Raw genomic sequence first — 6,427 nt, 5'->3', positions numbered from 1 at the left:
CTGTCAGCAATCACATCCACACCTGGGCATTGTTTTTGCTTTAGCTCCGTTTCTTCATTCTTTCTAGAGTTATTTCTCCACTTTTCTCCAGTAGCATACTGGGCACCTACCGACTTGGGGAGTTCCTCTTTCAGTGTCCTATCTTTTTGCCTTTTCATACTGTTCATGGGGTTCTCAAGGCAAGAATACTGAAGTGGTTTGCCATTCCCTTCTCCAGTGGACCCCGTTTTGTCAGAACTCTCCACCGTGACCCGTCCATCTTCGGTGGCCCTACACCGCATGGCTCATAGTTTCATTGAGTTAGACAAGGCTGTGATCCATGTGATCAGTTTGGTTATCTTTCTGTGATTATGGTTCTCTATTAAAAAGAGGGAGAAGTTACATCTCTCTAGACTCTTGCTCCTCCACATATTGTCCCTGACCAGCTGCCTCAGAATCACCTGGGAGCCTGTTAGAAACACACAGTCTCAAACCCACCTCAGACCTGCTGGTCAGAGGTAGCATTTTACAGGACCCTGCAGTGAGTCTCAAGCACACCAAGGTTTGAGAGATGCTGCCCTAACTAACTGCATCCCTGCCCTCGGTCTCCTGTGCATTTCAGACTCTGTTGGCCACAGTAGGCAGCTTTTTGCTCTTTATTTCCTAAGTTTAAAAGTACTTTGGCTTCAAACCTGGCACTTCAGAGAAAATCCTAACTGTAAGTACCACGAATCAATATTTGCATATCATTTCCCCGACAGGCGGCCCAGTTTACTCAGGACTGAGGGAGCTTCTTGAGATACTGGACTTTCAGGACTAAAACTGGGGCAGTTCTGGGCAAACTGGGATGGCTGGTCACCGTATCCCTCTTCCCAGCCCCAACACAGGCACTTCCTTTCGCAGAGTAGTTCTCAGCCCTACATGCACCTTCAAATCACCTGGTGAGTTATGAGAAAGACAAATGCCCACTCACTAAACCAGATGAATTAAATCAGAACCTCTGGGGGTGGGTCTGGCCACTGATACATTAAAAAAATTTCCCCGCGTGATCTGAGTACACAGCCGGGGTCGAGAGCCACTATTCCTGCCTAAAGTCATTTTTTTGTTGTTCTTCTAAGGAGCACCTTTTTCCGGCTTCCCCGATGGCTCAGAGGCAAAGAATCTGCCTGCCAATGCAGGAGATGAAAGAGACACAGGTTCAATCCCTGGGTTGGGAAGATCTCCTGGAGAAGGAAATGGCAACCCACTCCAGTATTCTTGCCTGGAAAATTCCATGGACAGAGGAGCCTGTTGGGCTACAATCCACGGGGCTGCAAAAGATGGCTGGCCCAGCCAACACCATGGGGAGCTGAGCTGGCCAATCCACAGAACTGCAAGATTATAAATTGCTGCTGTTTTCAATTTTGCTGGGATTGCTATTCAGCCATAGATACAGCCTATTTGTGTCTATATGAGGCATTGCTATCTACTTGGGGTTCTCATACATACCACTGAAAACATAGGAATAGGGCAGGGGGCAGAGTACGGGCGGCCTTGAAGAGGCTGTACTGGAATCTACAAGACCGTGAGGGAATTGTTATGGGAGCCTGAGGAAAGGGGACCCAACTTATGTATTGACAGAAGAATTCAGTGTTCCCTGTAATAACAGAGAAAACAGAAAATATAGTTCATGGACTCGTTGCTCTGGCTGAGGAGATGTCAAGGCAGAATGCTGAAAAAACCAACTGGTCCATCTCAGCTGAGGGATGGAGACCGGATGAGACTGAGAAAGAGCTTTTCTGTATTCCTCTGGAATCTAGAGGAAATGCTTCTTATCTCAAACTTGGTAGGTTGGAAAATGAGACTGTTTCTTGTTTCCAACCTCTAGGCCCCCAAAAAATTCTCAAGGGAAATAAGAACCCGGGAGAGGGAAGGAACCTGGTGGCAAAGATCAAATCCCGGGTGCTGCCTGTGAGAGGTGGCCTTCAGGTCAAGATCAGATCCGAAATGCAGACATCAGACCCCTTCTTAAGACCTTAGATGCATTTCAGGGTACACAGATAGGGCCTCTTGGCCAGACAACATGCTTCTCGGGGTCTCAGAAGGTGTGTCCCTTAGCAACCTGCATGTGGACAACAGGGTCTCTGTTTTGGGAAGAAATGTTGGGAAAGCTGTGGCTTTTGCCTAACGGAGTAGATCATTTACTATATAGGAAATGCACAAAAGCTTTCATTTTACTAATTCGGACTGAGAGGAACAGAGATATTATATGTATACAGTTGTCCCTAAGGATCCATGGGGGATTCATTCTAGGACCCCCATGTATACCAAAAGCCACTGATACTCAAATCTCTTATATACGATGGCCAGTTATTTGTAGTGTTTGGGTTTTTTTTCAGATGTATTTTTTTATGTGGGCCATTTTTTTAGAAGTCTTTATTGAGTTGACTCACTGGAAAAGACTCTGATGCTGGGAGGGATTGGGGGCAGGAGGAGAAAGGGACGACAGAGGATGAGATGGCTGGATGGCATCACTGACTCCGATGGATGTGAGTTTGAGTGAACTCCAGGAGTTGGTGATGGACAGGGAGGCCTGGCGTGCTGCGATTCATGGGGTCGCAAAGAGTCAGACACGACTGAGCAACTGAACTGAACTGATTGAGTTTGGTAAATATTGCTTCAGTTTTATGTTTTGGGGTTTTGGCCCCGAGACATGTGGGATCTTAGCTACTCAATCAAGGATCAAACCTGCACCCCCTGAATTGGAGAGCGACGTCTTAACCTCAGGGCACACAGGAACCGTCCCAAGCTGAGTGAAGTATCAATAAAACCTGGATGCTTGGCAAGCCATTAGAGTCCTGGAGAAGGAACTGAACTGGGCCCTTTGGGATCTGCAAGTTCTGAGTTCCGTCTGCACAGACGCCACCTCCCTGACTTCCCAATGGCCTAATATTTGCATATAACCTACACATATCCTCCCATACAATTTAAATCCTCTCTGGATTGCTTATGATACCTAATAAAATGCAAATGTTATATAAATAGTTGTAAATACAACAGTAAATAGCTTTTAGTGTGTGGGGGGGTGTGCACCTCAATCCCTGGAATCTGTCTCTGATTTCTACAGTGATTGGACTGAACAGAACCAGGGACATCTGTTCTTCCAGCCTCAGCCACCCTCCAACCTCTTTCCCAGCTACAACCTTTGGCACCAATCTCTCAGCCATCCTCGGCCTCCAGGACCAGCCAGCGCCAAGCTCTGATCTTAGCTCCTTATTGCAGATCAATGGAGCTCCCGCATTCCTCAGAATTACTCCACTGTGGTGGAGGCCACCATCAGCCGCCCCGTCAACATGCATCTTCGGGCCTTCCACACCCACATCTCTCTGGGCGTCTATTTCCACCAGTGACCACATGGCTCCGGAGAGCATGGACCACTTCTTCGGCGAGTTGGAGGAAGAGAAATATGATGCTGCAGAGTGTCTTTTGCAGATGCACGTGGCTGCTGCCCACACTTTCAGGATACACAGGAGCCGTCCCAAGATGAGTGAGGTATAGATAAAACCTGGATGCTCGGCAAGCCATTAGGGTCCTGGAGAAGAACCTGAACTGGGCCCTTTGGGATCTGCAAGTTCTGAGTTCTGTCTGCACAGATGCCACCTCCGTGACTTTCTGGAGAGCCTCTTCCTGGATGAGGAGGTGAAAATCATCAAGAAGAAGGGCGACCACCTGCCTAACTTCTGCAAGGATCACCCTCCAGAACAACTGGGAGCCTCTTGGGCGAACTCCTGGTATCACGGCTTCTGCCTGCAGCCACTAGGCAGCTTTTTAACTGCCCTGGCGCCCTCTCCCACCCTGGTGCCCTCTCCCAAACCGCGGGCCAAATGGAAACAAGAAAGCTTTTCGCAGGGAAAAAAAATGTCGCTGGAATGCGACAAATTCAGGTTTTGCTTTTTGAAACTTCCTGGAATTTTCTTCCCAAATATTTTCGACCCACGGATGGTTGAATCTGTGTATGGAGAGCCAACTGTATGTAAAATAAAAATACATACTGTGTGTATGCATATGTATATAGACACGCATTATATGTAATTTTATGGGTGAAGAAGCTCAAAGGGTTGAAAAAATGATTAAAATTTTAAAAAGAAACATCATAAAACAGCTTGGCCTTTGTGACTCCCAAGTGCCTAAGGGCAGCAATCAGGCAAACATGAACCGTTTCTTAAGGAAAAGAAGGATGACTCAGAGGGTGGAGCCAAGTAGAACCATTCCCAAGGAGCAGACCTGGGCCCCAGTCAACACTCATTCCTCAGCTCTGGAGCATGGAGAACTGCACCCAGCAGAATTTCAGAATTGCGATGGACCTGTGCCTGCGCTGCCTCTGCTTCTGAATGGAGTATATATTGTGGTGCTGCAGTTCCTGTCTCACTTATATGCCAGGTACAGGGGGCAGGTGACTTCTCTCTAGTCCCCAGGCCTTCAGATCAAGAGGAGCCTGGCCCAAGTGCCTCATCAACAACTGGTTGAGAAGCCAGACTTCTGCCCTGCCCTTGGGGCTGAAATCGGGTGAGAATCTGGGGATCAGGGGAAGTGGGGGAAAACATTCACTTTGCACAAGAGGGGGAGCTTGGAGACGGGGTAGGAGATTGTCTCCAAAGAGGCGAGGCTCCAAAGATGGCCCCATAGGAATCATGGTGCCTGGCGTGCATACCTTGCGCAGTCCCCGCCAGTGTCATATTTGGGCTGGTCCAGGGACCTGCTGTAACCAACAGAGGCACCGGGGTGACGCAGCGCCAGCTCAGTGCTCACAGTTCAAGGGGCCTAGGCAGTTTCAGCTTCCGCAGTTTGAGAAGCCCTGAACTACCATGTGAGAAGTCTGACTCCCTTGTACCGGAAAGACCGCGGGAGAGAAAGGGCTCGTGGAGAAGGAGAGGCCCCGAAACGACTTGCAAAGAGAGCTTCAGGCTTCCCTGTGTCGCTGTAGCCAAACTTCTGGCCATCCTCACCAAGCGCCAGGAGACACGAGAGTCCCCAGCGGCCTACCATGGCATGACATCAGATGGAGCAGAAGGGACCCCAGGTGAGCCCAGCCAACCCAAGGCATCATGAGAGAGAATAAAATGGTAGCATTCTTAAGCCTCTATATCGTGAGGTAACTTGTTATGCAGCAGTGACTAAAGTCCAATCTGAAAGTGAAGAACAGGCAAGCCCACTCAAGGTGCCCATATAATCAGCTTCCGGAGGCAGAGAAGCGGGAGAGTGGATGTGGAAGAGACAGAGGGCAGAGTAAGATGGAAACAGGGCCAAGGGCTACTCCCGGAGGAACCCCAACAGTTCACAGTAGAGCCTTTGCAGGAGGTCGAGCCTGCAGAGGGGACAGAGAAGGGGCAGCCGGAGAGGCAGAGAACACTAGGTCTGTGCACTGTCGGGGAAGCCAAGAGCAGAAGGTGATGGGAGGAGGGAACAGTCCACCAACTCTCACACTGCTCGGATGTCAGGTGAGAGAGGACGAAAGATTCGTCAAGGCTGCTGGCCCTCAGGAAGGCTATTTAAAGTTCTCCTTGGGGCCTCCCCAGTGGCTCCGTGCTAAAGAATCCGGCTGCCAATGCAGGAGACATGGGTTTGATCCCTGATCCGGGGAGATCTCACATGCTGTGGGGCAACAAAGCCCGTGCGGGACAACGACTGAGTCTGCGCTCTAGAGCCAGGGAGCCACAACTGCTGAAGCCCGTGCGCTGACAGCTCGCGCTCCGCAACCAGAGAAGCCCCCACAGCGAGAGGCCTTTGCCCCACAGCTAGAGAGCAGCCCCTGCTCACGGCAACTAGAGAAAGCCCGTGCAGCCCCGAAGACCCAGCACGGCCAACAATAAATAAATACATAAAATTATTTGTAAAACGTTCTCCTTGGGCTTAGTCCTGTACTTCTTCCCTTCGTGGGCAGTGTTAAAAGAACGGGTCTGTGAAAGCAGACCTGGCAAAGGGCCCGGGATTGTTCCCAAACAGTGAACATCCGAACGGCCGGCAAACCCGTGAAGACGCGCTCAGCCCCGTTAGTCATCAGGGACATGCAAATTCAAACCACAATGAAATTCCATTTCACACCCACCCGACTGGCTATAAATAAAAAGCCAAACAATACCAGGATTTGGCAAGGGTGCTGAACAAACGGAACTCTCGGGCGTTGCTGGCAGGAATGTAAGTTGGTACGACCATCTTGGCATCTTGGTTTGATATTAACTGGTGTGGCTGAGGATGTGCACGGTGTGTTGGGACAGGTTCCCCAGGAAACAGACTCTGAGGAGGATTGCATGCGGGAGCTTTACTGAAAAGTGCTGTCAGCAACACCACCTGCGAGGGAGTAGGAGAGACCTCCAGAGCTGTCCTGAATTGACAGGGTGGGGGTTTGAGCCCTGGTACCCTTGATTTGGGGCTTCCCTGGCGGCTCGGTGGTGAAGAATCCACCTGCAGT

At 49.9% G+C, this 6,427-nt stretch overlaps 1 pseudogene; it reads left to right on the top strand.

Moving 5' to 3' along the window:
• LOC105004788 overlaps positions 1-6,427 on the top strand; it is a 17,040-nt pseudogene that overhangs the window by 9,933 nt on the left and 680 nt on the right.

Source organism: Bison bison, unplaced genomic scaffold (assembly GCF_000754665.1).
Source record: "Bison bison bison isolate TAMUID 2011002044 unplaced genomic scaffold, Bison_UMD1.0 scf7180017864482, whole genome shotgun sequence".
Taxonomy (NCBI): domain Eukaryota; kingdom Metazoa; phylum Chordata; class Mammalia; order Artiodactyla; family Bovidae; genus Bison; species Bison bison.
The sequence above is the reverse complement of the archived record's forward strand: the minus strand, read 5'-3'. Positions and strand labels throughout refer to the sequence as shown.